The 19755-nt window shown below is 38.1% G+C and overlaps 2 pseudogenes across 1 annotated transcript; both read right to left on the bottom strand.

The window, feature by feature from the left end:
* Window positions 429–1205, bottom strand: Gm17939 (predicted gene, 17939; annotated as a pseudogene).
* On the bottom strand, window positions 1528–17091 carry Gm4786 (annotated as a pseudogene). Its single transcript, XR_003952304.1, has 2 exons — window positions 17017–17091; window positions 1528–2379 (listed from the first exon to the last, which is right to left on the bottom strand). The product of XR_003952304.1 is annotated as a predicted gene 4786 (transcript).
* Between the last annotated feature and the right edge of the window lie 2664 nt (window positions 17092–19755).

Below are 19755 nucleotides of genomic sequence, written 5' to 3'. Positions count from 1 at the left end.
GGTAAGTGATAACTATCCACAGTCACTTGAAGATACAGTGCAATCTCTGGTCCAATATACAGATAAGAGAAGAAAACTTTCAACTTTACTTTCTAATCCATAGGAGCCTAGTACCTTCTGCCCTCCAGGAGAATGAAAAGAGCTGGAAGGCTTTTCTTTTATCCCAGAAAACATGATTGTGCTGTTGCATTTTCAGTTTTTGAGACAAAAAAAGGATTAAAATTAAGCTAGAAAAGAAAAGTGGAGATTATTTTCCCATTGTATTTTTCTCAAGCTATTTCTCCCATAATAAGTTGAGAACCACAGGGTTGAGAAGAAAAAGACATCAAAACCAGAAGGATGATAAGAAAGACTACATATTGCTCCCAGGGACTAGGGAAAGAAAATAAAATAAGAAGATTTAATTCCACCAGTATTCTATTGTATTGCTCATCTTTTTCATCCTTCTCTCCTTGCTCCTTTTCTTTGTCTTTCTCACCTTCCATCCTCATTCTCTCCATTAATACTTTCCAATCCATCACATCGCCATCATCTTCATCATCACCATTGTCTTTCCCCTCTCATCCTTCATTATCCATATCAGCAAATAGAACTGCAAAGTACATGACCAAGTACCTTTGATGACCATTCCTAACTCATCCATCAGAGTAGTTACGAAACCAGGTCAAAAGGTTCTGTGGTTCCTCAGGCTGACACTTCCTAGAGGTCTTATTATGCATTGGACTTGCGCATTTTGTCAAAACTTTTCTAGATTTCCATTTGACTTTGTTGGTCTTTGAAGATAGACCATTACTCCCATTCAGATGAAATCTTTTGGAGAGAATTTTGTTTTCAAAGTAAAGAGTCTCATCAAAATAGAACTCCATTCTATACCCTGATTTTATTTCTTTAAAATCTGTTACTTCTTCTGTGGTCAAATACTGCAGGGCTTTATTGTTCTCCTATTCAAATGATACAGATACTTGTGGATGGTTGACAAATGTTGTCACTAAAAAATATGGGATGTGTGTCATCAATTCTTACCCCTTCTGAAAAAGAAATTGTTAGTGGGGTTTGTTTTTTCTTGTTTACTTTCATTTTTTTTATCACAGCTTGTTCATTAAGTCTGTCTGTTTCATTCTGTACTTAATCAAAATGTTTAATTTTTCCTTACTATAATTTTCTTCTTTTGTCAGGCCAAGAGAGGTTGACATATACTCCAGCCCCAGGAAAGGAACCAGTCTGAGTTTCTTGTACTTTGACAAGAACATGGAATGCTCTTTCAGGGCTGTGCCATGAGATAAGTGTCCAACACCTCTTTCTGGACTTCATTGGAACCAGGCATATACATGATATACAGACATACATGCAGGTAAAATACTCTTACACATAAAGCAAAAATAAGTAAATCTTAAAAAACAATATGGGATGACTATAGTCTTACCACAGAAAATATACCCAGGAAGAGATTATAGTCAAGCTCATCTGCAACTCACTACATTCATGCACACCTAGTGGATTCTAATATTGGACATGGATTTTTTTTTAAATTTTGTAATTATATTTAGGTACAGAAAATTTAGTGTACATTTAACCCAATTTAGTGGCGAGTTCTTTAGCCTTTGCTTTTTCCAGCTTGGCAATTCGAGCCACAGACTTAGGACCCAGGACGTTGCCTCCCCAGTGGCGACGGATCTCGTCATATCTGTCATTATAATTGGTCCTAATAGCTTCCACCAGCTTAGCCAGAGCACCCTTGTCTTCCGAGTTAACCTGTGTGAAGGCAACAGTGGTGCATGTCTTCTTGTGGACCAGGTGCCCCAGCCTGGCCTTTCCCTTGATGATGCAGTAGGGCACCCCCATCTTTCGACACAGGGCAGGTAGGAAAACATCCAGCTCAATGGGGTCTACATCATGGGCAATCACCACCAGCTGAGCCTTCTTGTTCTCCACCAAGGTGGTGACTATATTGACTCCTGCTCAGAGGACAGGTGGCCTCTTAGTTGGGACGTCACCTTTGCCAGCAGCTTTCTTCTCAGCACGGGCCAGTAGCCTTTGCTTCTTCTCTTGCTTTGTCTCTGGCCTGTACTTGTGGGCAAGCTTAAGCAGCTGAGTAGCTGTCTGCCTGTCCAGGGCCTGGGTGAACTGGTTAATGGCAGGAGGGACTTTGAGCCACTTGCAGAGGATGGCTCTTTGCCGCTGCAGCCTGATGTAGCAGGGCCATTTGACGAAGCGCGTTAAATCTCTTTTGGGCTGGATGTCCTGTCCAATGCCGAAGTTCTTGGGCCTCTTCTCGAACAGAGGGTTGACCACCTTCTTGGCCTCCTGCTTCTTGACGACGGCGGGGGCCAGGGCCATCTTCTTTCCCTTGGCCTTCTTCCCTTTGGGCATCTTGCTTGGCTGCTGGAGTGGACATGGATTTTTAATGATGGAGGACACAGAAGAAAGTTTCTCTTGTTCAAGTGTCTCAGCTAAGATTAATGTCTGACATGTTTCACTTTTTTCCCATTTTTATTTATTTAGTTTTAAATTGGAATTTTAAAAATATGGTGTTTTTTCTTTTCATTTTTTTCCATTTAAAAATCGTGCTAAATTGTGGAGAGCTCGGGATACTAAATTTTTAAGTATACTAATGCATGACCTGCCTTTAAAAATATTTTATTAGCTTCTGTTATATTAATTTTAGACATGTTAGTTTATCCTGATATTTTTGTGGTCTTTCTTTTTTTATTGGTGTCATAGTTGTTATTTTAATTATTTTTCACATATTTAAGTCTTTTCTTCCTTCCTTCCTTCCTTTCTCCCACGGTTCAGTGGATCTAATTCAAGGCCTTATATCTGGTGGTGAGTGTTATACTTCTGAATTACATCCCATGCCTTGGATTATTTTTACATAAACTTTAACCGAGTATCTTAGTCTGCCTTCAAATGTGTTGCATGATCGAGGTAGACTTCAAATTTCTGCCTCTAACATCCAAATGCTAGAATACAATTCTGACTTCATTCCCTCTGCCGCATGCCTTCAGTTTTGAGCAGTACTTAAAAAGATTGGGCCTTTAACAGAATGTTGTTCACTAAAGTGATTAAATAATAATCAAATTTAGTGTAGTTGTTTGTAGAAATAGACAAATATGAAGATAGAAATGAATGGAAAGAAAACAATCTACAGATTCAATGTTCCTGACCATAATTTTAGTGTTATTTTTCCAAGAACTTCTTTACAAAGCAATTCCAGCATTTAAAAAATCAATTCCAGCATTCAAAAGAACAATGCTGAATGTTTCACAGTATCTGTTTTGAAACATCACAGAGCCTTAGGACCAATAAAAAGAAAAAGGTAAAACTAGAGATTGAGATAGAAGACATGTCTATAAACGTACACACCTACAGACACTGGCCCTTTACAAACCAGCTAAAACCATATAAGAGAGAAGACAACCTCTTTAGCAACTAGCACTTGGAAAGTTAGATGTCCATATGTAAACACTGAAAATTCAGTCCTTTTCTCTCTACTATACAAAAATTACTAAAGTGTAAAACAATGACTTTAATGTAACATTTGAAGCTATCAGAGAAAAATAAAGAGGAAACATGACAAGATATTGGCTCAGGCAATGATTTCCTGAACATAACCTAAAACAAAGTAAAATCAATGGAATGTAAAAGTACACTACATTCAGAAATACACAGCAAACGAAAGAGCCCAGCAGCATAAAGATATCCTACAGAATGGAAGAAATCCTTACTGACTATATTAGCTGACACAGGACAAGATTTCAAAATGCATAGTAAACTGCAAAAGTCAATTAACAGAATCAATCATTCAATTAATAAATGGGCAAATATTCTGAAAAGACACTTCTCAATACAAGAAATAAAAATTGTCAATAATTTAAGAACAATGCTCAATATATTTAGCCATCAGGGAAATATATAGCAAACCTCATTAAGATTCCATCTTATGTAAAACGACTATTATTTTTAAAAAGTGTGAGAGAAGGAACCTTTAAATGGTATCTGTGAAAATATGTTACTATCTCTACTATGGAAATTTCTTTAAACAGGAAGTGTAGTAAAAAAAAAAAAAAAAGACTTAAAATCCCATCCAGGGGATTCTACCCTGCCATGATCATTGAGTTCCCAGATGAAAGACACACTCAGACTTCATATTTTTAATAAGCCTTAAATAGCACATTAGCTGGGCAGCTGCCTACCCACCATACTGTTAGAATTTACTTTCCAATCGATAAACCCAAGTTATTACTTACTACTTACTATGTTCCATCTGGGCTGCTCTTAACTCCAATTGGCCAGTCCTACATGGCCACGCTTTTATAGGTCAGCAAAGCCATGGTGGTTGGTCCTTCCTTCTCTCCTGTACATTCTTCTGATATTCCATGACCATCATCCTTCTTACCTCCTCATGGTCCTCTCTGCTACAACCCCCTACCCCACAAACCTCAACCCAACTTAGGTCTCTTCTGCCAAACTATTGACAGTTGGCATCTTTATTTACCAATGACAATTAACTGGGGGCAGGGTCACTTAGCTAGCATCTAGGAGTTGTCTCTGGGGCAACCAGTTTTGGAGGCCAAAATTAGCATTAGAATATAAGCAGCATCAGGCCAAACCACTACAAAGTAGGAATACGGCTGCCGTTTGATACTACTGTGCCACTTCTGGGTATACAACTAAAGAAAACAGATTAGCATATATAATGAAATTCTATGTATATGCATTGCAGTACTATTTATAAACATAAAGCTACACAACCACTAGGTACGTTTGAATACATGAATAAAAATAACACACACATATATATTCTCACATATATATCATTCATATATGTACATTTTTATATTCTAGAGTATAATTCATTCATAAAAAGAAAAATCCCTTCACCTGTAGAAAAAAATGATAGAATGGCAGATGAACCTAAATGAAATAAATCAGATAACTAAGGATTGGTGCCAATATTTTCCATATGTAGAAATTTAAATATAAAATAAATGAAGTATATGGATGACTATGGAAGACTAATGGGCTTTCAGGGAGGATGAATAGAAAAAAAAAAAAAAAGAAAGCTGAAAAGGAGGCAGATACATATAATCAGGTCACATTTCATCCGATTGTTATCTGCAGGTTCCTAGGCTATGGAAGTCTTTTGTTTGTTGTATGCTGATTCTAAGTAGAAAAACTTGAAAAGCCTGAATACAAAAAATGATTCAAACAATCTGTAAGATTCAATTCTATAAGAATTTTATATTAATCTGTATGAGGGCAGGCCAACATTCTTCAAATGGATTAAGGAAAAATGACATTTATCTCAGTCAAAGAGCACAGGCCAACCACTTCTCCCAGTCAGTGCATGGCTTGTTATAGCATCAACACAAAATTCAGTGAAAAACAATCTTTAGCTGTTTAGAGTTATTTAAATAGTTCTTGACTACGTCCAATAATTAGTTTAAAAGTTCTACTCAGTATCTTGTTCATTAAATTATCATGTTTTAAACAGTGTTTTCTATTTGTCAGGAACTAGAAATTTAAAGGCTAGAAATTTCAGGAGTATCTGTGCTCTGGTGAGACTTTTATTGAAGAGAAGCAAAAATTAAGCCAGTAGGTGATAAGGAAGAGAAGAGCCAAGCTGAGCAAAAGAAGATGGAGGGACTAGGGAAAGTTCCTCAAGAGAGATAAATTAGCATGATGTAAAGTAAATTCTGAATCTGTCTCAGAGAACTTTCCCAGTCCAGGGCCAGCAGGAAAGAAAAACGTGGGTGTAAGTTTGCCCAGCATGTGCAATTCATTATTGACATTTTCTCTTTTTATTATTTAGTAATTTCTGTGCCTGCTGATTCTGGTTCTCTTTCACATTTTAGATAAGCATCAGAAATAGATTCTACAGTCTTTAGCCTGATGAATATGTTAAAAATTAATATTTTTTATCCTAGAGCAATTTACTCAATGCCCTGATTGCTACTCCATTTTAAGACAGTTGTGAATGAATGAAATACTCTTAAGTCTATTTAGCTGATTATTGTAAAGTTTTCCATGGAAAACCTGGGCCCAGATTATAATATAAAATACTGTTAGCTACTAATTTCTTCTGGCTTATGAATAATAAAACTGGCAAACGATTTCTATTTCCTCTCAGAAAAGGACGAAAACATATACATTGTAAGAGACTCTTCCAGATGCTCACTGAAGATGTTAAGCAAAATGTGAGTAAAGTATTTTACCAAAAAAAGTAACCATGCAGGAATAATACAGTTGGCAAGCTCAGGGGCCAATTCTGTTTTCCTCTGTATTGTGTATCCATGAAAGAGCAAACAGCTGGGATTAGATTTTAATTTATGATACAGACTGTACTAAAAATGGTGAGCAAATTAACCTATTTATTATAGAAAATCACAAGAATAAAGAGGCTATAAGTTTTTCAAAATGCCATTTTTATAAAAGTCTAGAGGAGATAGTGCACCCCATTCTTTTCATTATGCACACGAATTATCCAGATGCATAATATCCTGGGTTTAGGGAAAAGATGGTCCTACTTGGGTCTACCGGTATTTCTGGTTTTTCTTAAATTCTTTTAATATCAGACTCTGCTCTTCTTGGGCTGTTAGAAATAAAGAATAAAATGCCTGTAGATCAATGATTACAATCCACCTAATGGGTCCACTTCAACTTGGTTGTAATAATTTTAGAATATAAAATGGTACATTCAAACATTTAAAACTGTGGCAGCAACATTACTCAGGATTAAATGTTACCACCAAATTTGATCCCTGGGACCTACACAGTAAAAAGAGGACTGAATCCTTTCATTTGTCCTCTGACCTTCACACATATTCGCCTGGTATTTATGCCTACCCTCTTCCCACACACACAACCACACACAGAAAATAATTAAATATGATAAAAATTAAAATTTTAAAGCGTTTGAATTATTTGGATACTCATTTTTCAAAAGGAATATAGGCTATTTATGAGTAAGAGGAAATTTTAGATGCTTCTATGTAGTTTATATTTTAATCATTTTGTATCTTTTATCAAGCTAATTTTAATCAATATGAAAATATGTTTATTTTATTATATAATATCAATTTTCTAGGTAGTCAATAATAATTAACTTTTGCTGTGTGCACTTATATAGTAAAAAAGCCAATTTATTTTTAAAAAAAGATTTATTTATTATTAAATATAAGTACATTTTAGCTGTTTTCAGTCACATGAGAAGAGGGCATCAGATCTCATTACAAGTGGTTGTCAGCCACCATGTGGTTGCAGGGATTTAAACTCAGTACCTTCGGAAGAGCAGTCACTGCTCTTACTTACTGAGCCATCTCACCATTCCAAAAGAAAAAAAAAAGCCATTTTTTTTTAAATTTAGAGATTTTCTTTCGTTTTTTTTTTTTTGATTCTTTTTTTCTTTTAATATTTTTTATTACGTGTTTTCCTCAATTACATTTCCATGCTATCCCAAAAGTCCCCCATACCCTCCCCCCACTTCCCTACCCACCCATTCCCATTTTTTTGGCCCTGGCGTTCCCCTGTACTGGGGCATATAAAGTTTGTGTGTCCGATGGGCCTCTCTTTCCAGTGATAGCCGACTAGGCCATCTTTTGATACATATGCAGCTAGAGTCCAGAGCTCCGGGGTATTGGTTAGTTCATAATGTTGTTCCACCTATAGGGTTGCAGATCCCTTTAGCTCCTTGGGTACTTTCTCTAGCTCCTCCATTGGGAGCCCTTTGATCCATCCAATAGCTGACTGTGAGCATCCACTTCTGTGTTTGCTAGGCCCCGGCATAGTCTCACAAGAGACAGCTATATCTGGGTCCTTTCAGCAAAATCTTGCTAGTGTATGCAATGGTGTCAGCATTTGGAAGCTGATTATGGGGTGGATCCCTGGATATGGCAGTCTCTAGTTGGTCCATCCTTTCGTCACAGCTCCAAACTTTGTCTCTGTAATTCCTTCCATGGGTGTTTTGTTCCCAATTCTAAGAAGGGGCACAGTGTCCACACTTTGTTCTTCATTCTTCTTGAGTTTCATGTGTTTAGCAAATTGTATCTTATATCTTGGATATCCTAAGTTTTGGGCTAATATCCACTTATCATTGAGTACATATTGTGTGAGTTCCTTTGTGATTGTGTTACCTCACTCAGGATGATGCCCTCCAGGTGATTCTTTTTGTATTAGATATTTTCTTTATTTACATTTCAAATGCTATCCAGAAAGTCCCTATACCCTTCCCCCGCCCTGCTCCCCTACCCACCTACTCCCACTTTTTGGCCCTTCCGTTCCCCTGTACTGGGGCATATAAAGTTTGCATTACCAAGGGGCATCTCTTCTCAATGGTGGCCGACTAGGCCATCTTCTGCTACAAAAGCAGCTAGAGACACGAGCTCTGGGGTTACTGGTTAGTTCATATTGTTGTTGTACCTATAGGGTTGCAGATTCCTTTAGTTCCTTGGGTGCTTTCACTAGCTCCTCCATTGGGGGCCCTTTGTTCCAGCCTATAGATGACTGTTCCATTCACTTCTGTATTTCTCAGGCACTGGCATAGCCTCATACGAGACAGCTATAACAGGGTCCCTTCAGCAAAATCACTATTGCTGGCATATGCAATAGTGTCTGGGTTTGGTGGCTGATTATAGGATGGATCCCTGGGTGGGGTAGTCTCTGGATAGTCCATCCTTTCATCTTAGCTCCAAACTTTGTCTCTGTAACTCCTTTCATGGGTATTTTGTCCCCTATTCTAAGGGGGGAGACCAGCGTGTGGATACTTCATTCCTCCAAAAGCCAATTATTTGAGTACCTTCAATTTTCTCAAATGAGAATACTTCCACTCCCAGCATTTATGCATGCATGAAAACTCTATCATAAGCAACGTAATCTGTTCTTTCACAGGGTTTGTCCAAGAACATCATTCTATTTTAGTGTACAAAGAGCTACTTTAAGTTGTTGCAGTTGTATGATAGTTCATACTATATATGTAATGTAAATTAATTTCTTAGCCACCTTGATAAAAATTTAGTTTCTTTTCCATATTTTCCTATTACACAGAAGATTGTGTTATTGTATCATGTGAAATATACAACAAAATTCCTTTAAGAATAACAATAGGATACACTACAAAGTTGAATTGCTAGAATAAAGAATTTATACAAGCACAGTTTTCTCTCCTTTTATTGAAAATGGACTTTTTCTCACATAATATATCCTAATTATGTTTTCACTTTCCTCTACTTTCCCTAGTTTCTATTCAAATCTCCTCCTTTCTCTACCTATTCCCTTTCTGTCTCTCATTAAGAAAAACAAGCTTTGACTTCCTCTTTTCCATTTTGTATCCCCTTGATCTCCTTTTGTTGTCGAATTGCTCTGGCTAGGAATTCAAGAACAATGTTGAATAGGAATGGAGAGAGTGGACAGCCTTGTCTAGTCCCTGATTTTAGTGGGATTGCTTCAAGCTTCTCACCATTTACTTTGATGTTGGCTATTGGTTTGTTGTAGATTGCTTTTATCATGGTTAGGTATGGGCCTTGAATTCCTGATCTTTCCAAGACTTTTATCATGAATGGGTGTTGGATCTTGTCGAATGCTTTTTCCACATCTAACGAGATGATCATGTGGTTTTTGTCTTTGAGTTTGTTTATATAATGGATTACATTGATGGATTTCCGTATATTAAACCATCCCTGCATCCCTGGAATAAAACCTACTTGGTCAGGATGGATGATTGCTTTAATTCTTGGATTCAGTTAGCGAGAATTTTATTGAGGATTTTTGCATCGATATTCATAAGGGAAATTGGTCTGAAGTTCTCTATCTTTGTTGGATCTTTCTGTGGTTTAGGTATCAGAGTACTTGTGGCTTCATAGAATGAGTTGGGTAGAGTTCCATCTACTTCTATTTTGTGGAATAGTTTATGCAGAACTGGAATCAGGTCTTCTTTGAAGGTCTGGTAGAACTCTGCACTAAACCCATCTGGTCCTGGGCTTTTTTTGGCTGGGAGACTATTAATGACTGCTTCTATTTCTTTAGGGGATATGGGACTGTTTAGATCGTTAACTTAATCCTGATTTAACTTTGGTACCTGGTATCTGTCTAGAAATTTGTCCATTTCATCCAGGTTTTCCAGTTTTGTTGAGTATAGCCTTTTGTAGAAGGATCTGATGGTGTTTTGGATTTCTCCAGGATCTGTTGTTATGTCTCCCTTTTCATTTCTATTACCGGAGGAGCCAGCAATACCTCTCCTGGGCATATATCCAGAAGATGCCCCAACCAGTAAGAAGGACACATGCTCCACTATGTTCATAGCAACCTTATTTATAATAGCCAGAAGCTGGAAAGAACCAGATGCCCCTCAACAGAAGAATGGATACAGAAAATGTGGTACATTTACACAATGGAATACTACTCAGCTATTAAAAAATTAATTTATGAAATTCCTAGGCAAATGGATGGACCTGGAGGGTATCATCCTGAGTGAGGTAACCCAATCACAAAGGAACTTGCACAATATGTACTCACTGATAAGTGGATCCTAGCCCAAAACTTAGTATACCCAAGATATAAGATACAATTTGCCAAATGCATGAAACTCTAGAAGAATGAAGACCAAAGTGTGGACACTGTGCCCCTTCTTAGAATTGGGAACAAAACAACCATGGAAGGAGTTACAGAGACAAAGTTTGGAGCTGTGACAAAAGGATGGACCATCTAGAAACTGCCTTATCTAGGGATCCACCCCATAATCAGCTTCCAAACGCTGACACCACTGCATACACTAGCAAGATTTTGCTGAAAGGACCCAGATATAGCTGTCTCTTGTGAGACTAGGCAGGGGCCTAGCAAACACAGAAGTGGATGCTCACAGTCAGCTATTGGATGGATCAAAGGGCCCCCAATGAAGGAGCTAAAGAAAGTACCCAAGGAGCTAAAGGGATCTGCAACCCTATAGGTGGAACAACATTATGAACTAACCAGTACCCCGGAGCTCTTCACCCTAGCTGCATATGTATCAAAAGATGGCCTAGTCGGCTATCACTGGAAAGAGAGGCCCATCGGACACACAAACTTTATATGCCCCAGTACAGGGGAACACCAGGGCCAAAAAAAAGAGAATGGGAGGGTAGGGAAGTGGGGAGGAGGGTATGGGGGACTTTTGGGATAGCATTGGAAATGTCATTGAGGAAAATACATAATAAATTAAAAAAAATTAAAAAAAAAAAAAAAAGAAAAACAAGCTTAATAACTGTAGTCGCCTGGGGCTTGGGGGCTCAGATTTTCCCAAACTATTCTTATCCGTTAAAGAGAATATATGCAGCTTGTTTGTATTTATTTTGCACAAACATGCCTTTGTGGTGTATTATTAATAAACCACAGTCTTTTGGCATATACCTCTGTCTTAGATTGATATAGTTCCGAAATCTGGTTGCCTGTCATTGACTGATCGGCCCTCATAGCACACCTTGTTCCCAAATCAGACCAAAGCCACAATATACTTAAAATGCTTCTTCATATCGATGGATTTCTGCCACCTGCTTTTGCTGGAGTTGAGCTATATACTTTCTGAAAACAGGCTGTAAGGCATTGACTGATCTGCTTGAAAAACAAGGTCGAGACAGTTGAAAAACAACAGGATAAAAACTTCTTTGGGGATGTCTGGGTACTCTATTTAGTTGCAAATTAGCAACGTTTAAGCTTAGACTCTGACATCCCAGTGTAGAAGGGCTGACTTTTAGAATCAACAGAAAGTCTGTAAGTTCTCTGGAAATGGAGGCTGTGCTCCAAATTAACTCTTCTGGCTAAAAAAGGTTTTTAGCTACATCAGGATTGGAATCATACTTAATAGAAGATTCAAGATCTGGGTACACTTGACAAACTAATCTTTCAGGCAGCCATCGTGCCCATCTTCTTTTTGTGAAAAAATGCAGACAGAACCTTTCCCCCAAATAAAACAGGGTCTGTACCATTCCATTTATTAGTTAATGGGTCCCTCCATTTAACTATGGCATAAGAACTGGAAGTAACTGGATGCCAATGGCGATCTGCTGCAGACTGACCTTTAAGGTCAGTTTGCAAAAAAATAAATGAATAAGACAAAAGTAAGATGTGCTTTTGGTGACTTTGGGGGGTATAATTGCCCCCATTTTGTTTTTAAAAGCCAATTTTTCAGAGTGTGATGAGCACGTTCAACAATTCCTCGTCCCATATAAGGAATTCTAGTTTTATGTCTGACACCAAATTCCTTACAAAATGAAGTAAAATTGTTGCCAGTTTAGGATGGCCCATTATCTGTCTTAATGAGTTTAGGCAATCCCATAGCATTAAAGGCTTGTAAACAATGATCAATTACATTTCTAGAGGCCTCTCCCATATGTAGAGAGGCAAAAAGAAATCCTGAACAAGTGTCAATACAAACATGTATATATTTTAATTTTCCAAATTCTGCATAATGAGTTATATCCACTTGCCAAATATGATTAGGCATAAGACCTCGTGGATTAACTCCTAAATGCAGAACTGGAGATATTGTAATGCATTTAGAGCATTGTTTTACATTCATTCTTGCCTGCTCTTTAGTGATCTTGTGTCTGAGCCTTAAGGTATGGCTAGAGAGATGAAATTTATCATGATTGCGTCTAGCCAATGCAACAGTATCTGAAATTAAGGCCTCTACTATTAGAGCTCTGTCAATGCAATCCTTGCCTGCAGGGAAAGGTCCAGGAAGACCAGAATGAGCTCGTATATGACCAATATAAAACGGATGTTTTTGAGCAAGAATAATGTTTTGCAATTGTGAAAACAGAGATCCTGCTGGCATATTAAAGTTAAATGTACCACAAGTATCCAATAAGGGAATTGATTGTGCAACATATAAACTATCAGTAAATATATTAAAACCATCATTTGCAGACTGAAAAACATGTCAGCTCTGCTTACTGAGTTGAGAGGCCAGGAGTCTCTATGACTACCTGTTGATTATTCATAAGATATCCAGCTTGCTCTTTAGAGCAGCCATCAGTAAAAATCAGAAAAGCATTACACAAAGGCTGTAAAGAGGTCATATTAGGATATGTCACCTCATGTACATTTAAAAACTTTGTCAGCCTATCTTGAGGATAATGATTATCTATAATTCCTATAAATTCTATTTGAGCAAGCAACTAATCTGTACTGTGCTGATTCAGCCAAGTATCTTGATCTACACTATAAGGCTGATATCTGGCTCTTTCCCAAAATAATTTAGTGTCTGCTTTCTTCCAAGTATGATCATCTGAGCTACTGCTTCAAAATATGGCAGATATTACGTTTAGGAGATATCCTCAAATGTATCCACATTAGAGGAGCCCTTTGCCACAACAATCCTGTAGACACATGAATCGTATTAAAAATTAACAGATGTAAAGGTAAAGAGTAATCTATTTAAGTGACAAATTGTTCTTCAATAGCTCATTCCACTTGTTGTAAGGCCAGCAATCCTTCTAAGGTTAAAGATCTAGGGGAGGTAGGGTCAGAAATCCCTTTAAGAATATCAAATAAAGGTTTAAATTCTCCTGTAGTAAGATTTAAATAGGGCAAAGCCAATTAATATCACCTAACAATTTTTGAAAATCATTTAAAGTTGGTAAGCAGTCCCTGCGAATAACTATCTTCTGGGGGAAAACAGCTTGATCTGCAAGTCTAAAACCCAAATAATTATAAGGATCCTGAGTCTGTACCTTCTCTGGAGCTATCTGTAGTCCTTTATCAGCCAATGCCTGTTGTAAATCTCTATAACATAAAATCAAGTCCTGGAGGTCTTTTCCCACCAATAAGAAATCATCTGTGTAATGAATAATGTAGATCATAGACCATTGTCTCACAGGCTGAATGGGTTGTGCCACAAACTTTTGACATAAGGTAGGACTATTAGCCATGCCCTGTGGAAGAACTGTCCATTTATATCTCTTCATAGGTTCTTTAAAATTAATAGCAGGAATACTGAAAGGAAATCTTTCACAATCCTCAAGATGTAAAGGAATAGTAAAGAAACAATCTTTTAAATCTACCACAATTTTATAATATCCTTTAGGAATGGCTACCGGAGATGAAAGCCCAGGTTTTAAAGCTCCCATAGGTACCATGGTTTCATTAACCTTTCTTAGATCTTGTAACAATCTCATTTACTAAATTTTTTCTTGATAACAAATATTGGAGTATTCCAAGGAGACTGAGATTCTACTAAATGTCCTGCCTCTAATTGCTCCTGTACTAGTGAAGAGGCAGCTTCTATTTTCTCTTTAGGTAAAGACCACTGATCAACCCATACCCCGGAGTATCATTAAGCCATTGAATTTTATCAGCATGGGATGCAGGCAAGATAGTGGCCATTACTGAAAATACCCTAAGCCTTTTGTGTTAGAGTAAGGTTTAGAACTTTCAAAAGTCTTAATACCTTGTCCTTCCTTTCTTAGCCCCTGACAGGACAAAAATCCTTCTCTTAGTATCTGCTTAGTCACTGCCTCATTAGGACTGCACATTATAATGCCCATCTGTGACAAGAGATCTCTTCCCCATAGGGTAACAGGCAAATTTGACATAACATACTGCTGAATTTGTCTCAAATTGCCCTCCTCATCTCTCCAGGTTAGCAATTTAGAGCTTTGTTTTGGGTTATTGGCATAACCAATTCCTTGAAGGTGAGTAAGTTTATCAGACAAAGGCCAAGCTGAAGGTCAATCTTGTCCTCTAATAATTGTTACATCAGTTCCAGTATCTATTAATCCTTCAAAGCTTTTTCCTTCAATTATCAATTTAAGGTTAGGTCTCTGATTAGTAATATCTTGAACCCAATACACATCAGAGGAACCAAAGCCACTTTGTCTTCTCTTATTCTTAACAAATCTGGACGGTAGTGGATGTAAAGGAACTAAGACAAGTTGAGCAATTCTTTGATTATCAGGTACAGTTTTAATACCATGAGGGGAAGCAGCCATGATTTTAATCTCTCCCTCATATCATTGTCTATAACACCTGGATAAATCTGCAGACCTTTTACAATAGAACTGCTTTGTCCTAAAAGAAATCGACAAGTTTCTTCAGGTAGAGGTCCAAAAACTCCTGTAGGCAAAGTTTGAACTCCCATTTCTGGGGCTAATACTGTGTGGGTGGTGGAACAGAGGTCCAATCCTTCACTTCCTGGGGTTGCCCTGACAAATTCAAAAATTGATTGCTTTGGCTGGGCAGCAGCTTCATGGCCCCATAAGCTGCTTGCTGTGGGTATCTCGGGGCCCGAGACTGGCCCCTCCTCTCGTTTCCCAGCAAAGGACGACCTTGAATGTCTGTCTTGGATTTACATTCCCTAGCCCAATGCTTGCCCTTCTTGCATTGAGGACAAACTCCTGGAGCACGGCCTGCTTGCCCACTCCCTGCACCTCTACTCTTAGAACAATCATTTTTAAATGACCCAAACTTCCACACTTAAAACATGCGTTATTCCCTCGTTTCTGTGCAAGCATTGTTTGCACAGTGGTTCCTTGCAAAGCAGCAGCCAAGGCCAAACCCTGATTATATGACTGCCCAATCTCTGCACAAAGCTGGATATATCCTGCTAAATCTGTCTGTCCTTTGTGCAGCTGAACAGTGGCGCAACACGCTGTGTTAGCATTCTCATAAGCCAATTGCATAAGGAAAGGAATTCCCATTTGAGAATCTCCAAGAATTCTACCGGTTGCTTTCAATAGCCTATCCACAAAGTCCTGGTAAAGCTCATCAGGACCCTGCTGAATTCTGGCTAAACTTCCACCAAGATCCCCTTTAGTTGGTAACTGATTCCAAGTATGTCGAGCATCGATAGCATCCTGTGTGTACACTCCAACAGGAAACCCAATATAATTAGTATTGCCTTCATATTGACCTTCTCCTAAAAGCATGTTAACATCCCAGTCAGGATTACCTGTCTGAGCATTCAAAGCGGCAGTTCTCTTACTGGCTTCTTGCCATTCGGAATTCCAAAGTAAGAAATCTCCTCCTGACAGAGTAGCCTTACATAGAGTCTTCCAATCTGGGGGGGGGGTGTTAAGTGTGACTCCATGACAGTATCCAATAATGCTTGTGTAAAGGGAGCTGTAGGGCCATATTGTGCAACAGCTGATTTTAACTCCTTTATCACCTTGAACTCCAAAGTCTGGTATTGTCTGACCCTATTATCTTGCTGATCAATTATCTCAACTATAGGAAAGGCTAACATGTCAGAAGTATCTTGCCCTTTCCCACGAGTCTGACTCACAGCTCTTTCTAGTGGAGATTGGTACATTTCAGAATAGCTGACCTTCCCTGTATTTGACACCTTTTTTTTAGCTCCCGAAGCTCATTAGTCAATTTCTGCAACTTGATTTCAAACTCTAATTTACTTCGTTGCATATCCATATGAGTAGCATCTCCTATAGTGGAGGCCATAGGTGGAGCAGGAGGTTTGCAAGGAGGCTAATCCTCACCAAAATATTTGGAGGCTATTTTTCTGAATGATCTTCCTTGTCTAATGTTAGCTCATCATCAGAGTCTCTGTATCTTTCTAATTTAGGGTTGAGAGGGCCCTCTTCTGAGAAAGTCCTCTCTGGCAGGTGTTCTTCCTGAGATTCTTCAAACTCTGCCTGGGTACTATCTGATGCCTGTGAGGTCTCTTCATCAATAGCTTCTTTTACGAGCACTCAGAGGCAGAGGGTGATATTATCTGCCTGGGTGTTTCTCAGAGCTTCTCCAATTCTCTCCCAGGTTCTCTTATCTAAAGTTTTTTCTTTTCTGAATCATGGGCAGCAAGAATCTATCTGATCTGAGAAATCTTCTAACAAATGTTTTTCAAACCCTACTCCTCTCGCCTGAAGCAGCTCTTGGAGGCTGCGGACAGATGCCTGTTTAGAATTTTCTGATCCCATTTTCTGCTAAGTGGAATCAGTGCCGGGTCAACACTGTCCCAACTTAGCCTGTATCCTATCGCACCTACAGCAACAGTTTTAAAAAGATAAAGTTTAAAGCCAGTGCTAGCATGAATACCTGTTGCTCACTGTGCTCGATACGATCTTCTTGTTCTTCCCTTCTCGTGGAGCTCCACATAAGACAGGATTCCCTCAGACTGTCCGGCCATGTTCAGGCCCCACATCCCACACCACCTGTAGATGCCTGGGGTCACGTGAACTGGGTTTCCCCTGAAAGGTGGGCTGGGGCTGAAAGAGATCAGATGGTGAGAAAAGAATGAGGCCAAGACAAACCTTTCTGTTCAAAGCCTCTGATGTTTACTGAGAGTCCGTGCTTATAAAGAGGGTAGGCCCATTCCCCATCAGCCCATTCTTGGTGCCTGGAGCCAACCCATAGGCGATCTACAGGGTGTGTCTCCGGAACATCTCAAGGACCTTTCAGCAGGAAGCAGAGTCTTGAAGAAGAACACATAGAGCCATCAAGGTCAGAAGGCTCTACCCTAGGTAATCTCCTTCTTAGTGGCAGCAAGGTCAAAGTCTGGATCAGCCTGCTTCAAGGCTGAGGGAGGCTACAAATAATAAAATATAATAAGATAAAAACACACTAGAATTGGACAAAACAAACAGAAAGAAAAAAAAGCCTAAGAGAAGGCACAGGAAACAGAGACTCAATCATTCACATGTTCAGAAGTCCGTTCAAACATTAAACTGGATGTCATAGATATACACAGAGATCCTGGTGCAGGCCAGCCCTGTGTGTACTGCCTCAATCTCTGACAAACAGCTTTTATAGACAGTACTGTTATACTCTGTAGTTAGAGTAGAGTTATACACGTCTGTTAAATATGTACAAGAATGATTGTTTCTGTGCTCTCTGCAATGCATCTGAACACCAATTATTCTTTTCTGACTGTTCCTCACCCCATTGCAGCTTTCTTTTGGATTTTTCTCATCAGATTTTTGCACCACAAGTTTCCACGCCAATGATTGTTTCCTAAAATCTCTCACATCGCTGTTATGTTGTTAGTCTTTTGTTATCGCTAAGTTAGTAAGAATAAGAGATACTAGGAAATGACATTGTTCCTTTAGTGAGTGGTTGCCCCACTCCCCACGGGGTTATATGTTTTTTTTACATTCTCAACCATACTTCTTCTATGAAAAATTTACTAACTTTTGAGAAAGTGGCTACTGCTTTAGACTTGGGTAATTGATTATCTGTAATTTGTACTATACATATACTTTTGGAAAGTCCTTTTCCTGCTGTGCCATCGTATCAAACCCACTTTCACATTTAATTTAGGTTTAGTAGGACTTCCTATTGTCAAACAGTCTGATGTAGTCGCAACATTTTTTTTTCTTTTCCAGTCAGCAGTCAATGGCTGTTTTTTCGTGTTAGAATTTATCCCTGTTCAGAACCAATGCCCCTGTCCCTGATGGTTTCCCAGTTCTCATAAGAAGTATATTTAGGAATATTTATTCTGCTCTCCACATTGTGTTTTGCTATCCTTTTGCATCTCATATTGTTCAGAGAGTACTTTCAGACACCCCAAGGTGTTCTCTACAGATGTCAGGTAGATGCCTGAGTAATTTTGTCACCATGACAACCCTCAAACTACTTACCATCCCCATCCCTGATTACATTCATTTCTCATATGTGAATGTTCACTCTGAGAAAAATTTAAATTCAAAAGCTTCCATATCATGAAGAAGGCATACAATAAATATGAGGATCTCATATCATCTTATATGGCTTCATAAAAGGCATTAAGTATCTTTAGACAGTTTACATCTATATTAAGCAATTAAAACATTAGGTATTTTTAAGCTATCACATTCTGTCCTTCTAAATGGTGCATAGCAATCTATTGATGCCTGTTAATGTGAAAGGATAACTTAATTTTGAGATGTATTTCTAATGAACCTCCTTGTCTAGTTAAGCCCAGGATTCTTTCTTTAGATATTATGAAAAATATTTTGAAATTCACATTAACTTAATAAATGTAAACAATTAAAGTGACCTTACTAACAAAGCTAATTCTTTCTTTATTGATTATTTCACTTGGTCATTTTGATAAAGGTTCTGGTTATTGGCCCAGTCTGGTCTACTTGTGTAATGGAAATAGAGCCATCTTCTTACCATAGTGCTTGAGTAGTTGGGATTGCCAGCATGTGCCATCCTGCCAGACTAATGTCTCTTAAATGTAAGTGCACACATCCCATCTGGTGGATAATTTAATAACGTCAGGGATTTCCTGTATTTGATTTGCTCCTCATTTCATTCACAAATATTTCCCTTCAGCATCTGCTCAAAATACTTTTTATTCTTTTGGGTTGATACTCTGTTGATTTTGCAGTATTATTGATATAACTGTTGCTTATTTGATTAAATCTCCACAAGTAATGAATTATTGGGTTATTTTCATTATTGAATTTATGTTTCTTGCCTGCCATAACTCAGATGTGTGAGTCACAGAACAAGATACATTTTCTCTGAATTATTCTTCTTTTGCTATATTTTACCATGTGAAATCAACATAAAATATGAAAACCTACAATCCTAATGTAATACATTGGAATTTTTATTTCATATAGAAAAATATGCATTTATAACGTATTTTACACTTGTTTTCATTTCTAGTGGAAATCATTTAAGATAGGTTTGTCCTATAACTCTACATAAAATCATCCCATACACAATGCAAACTCGATGCAGATGCAGACCATTGTATAACCTCTTTCAGAGTCTCTTACATTGCTATAGCACTTAGCTTACAGCTCAGATTGTTTGTTCATTTTTTTTTGCTTTTTTTTTTACACA

Source organism: Mus musculus, chromosome 17 (assembly GCF_000001635.26).
Source record: "Mus musculus strain C57BL/6J chromosome 17, GRCm38.p6 C57BL/6J".
NCBI classification, from domain to species: Eukaryota; Metazoa; Chordata; class Mammalia; order Rodentia; family Muridae; genus Mus; species Mus musculus.
Note: the sequence above shows the minus strand (reverse complement) of the source record. Positions and strands in the feature narration are given on the sequence as shown.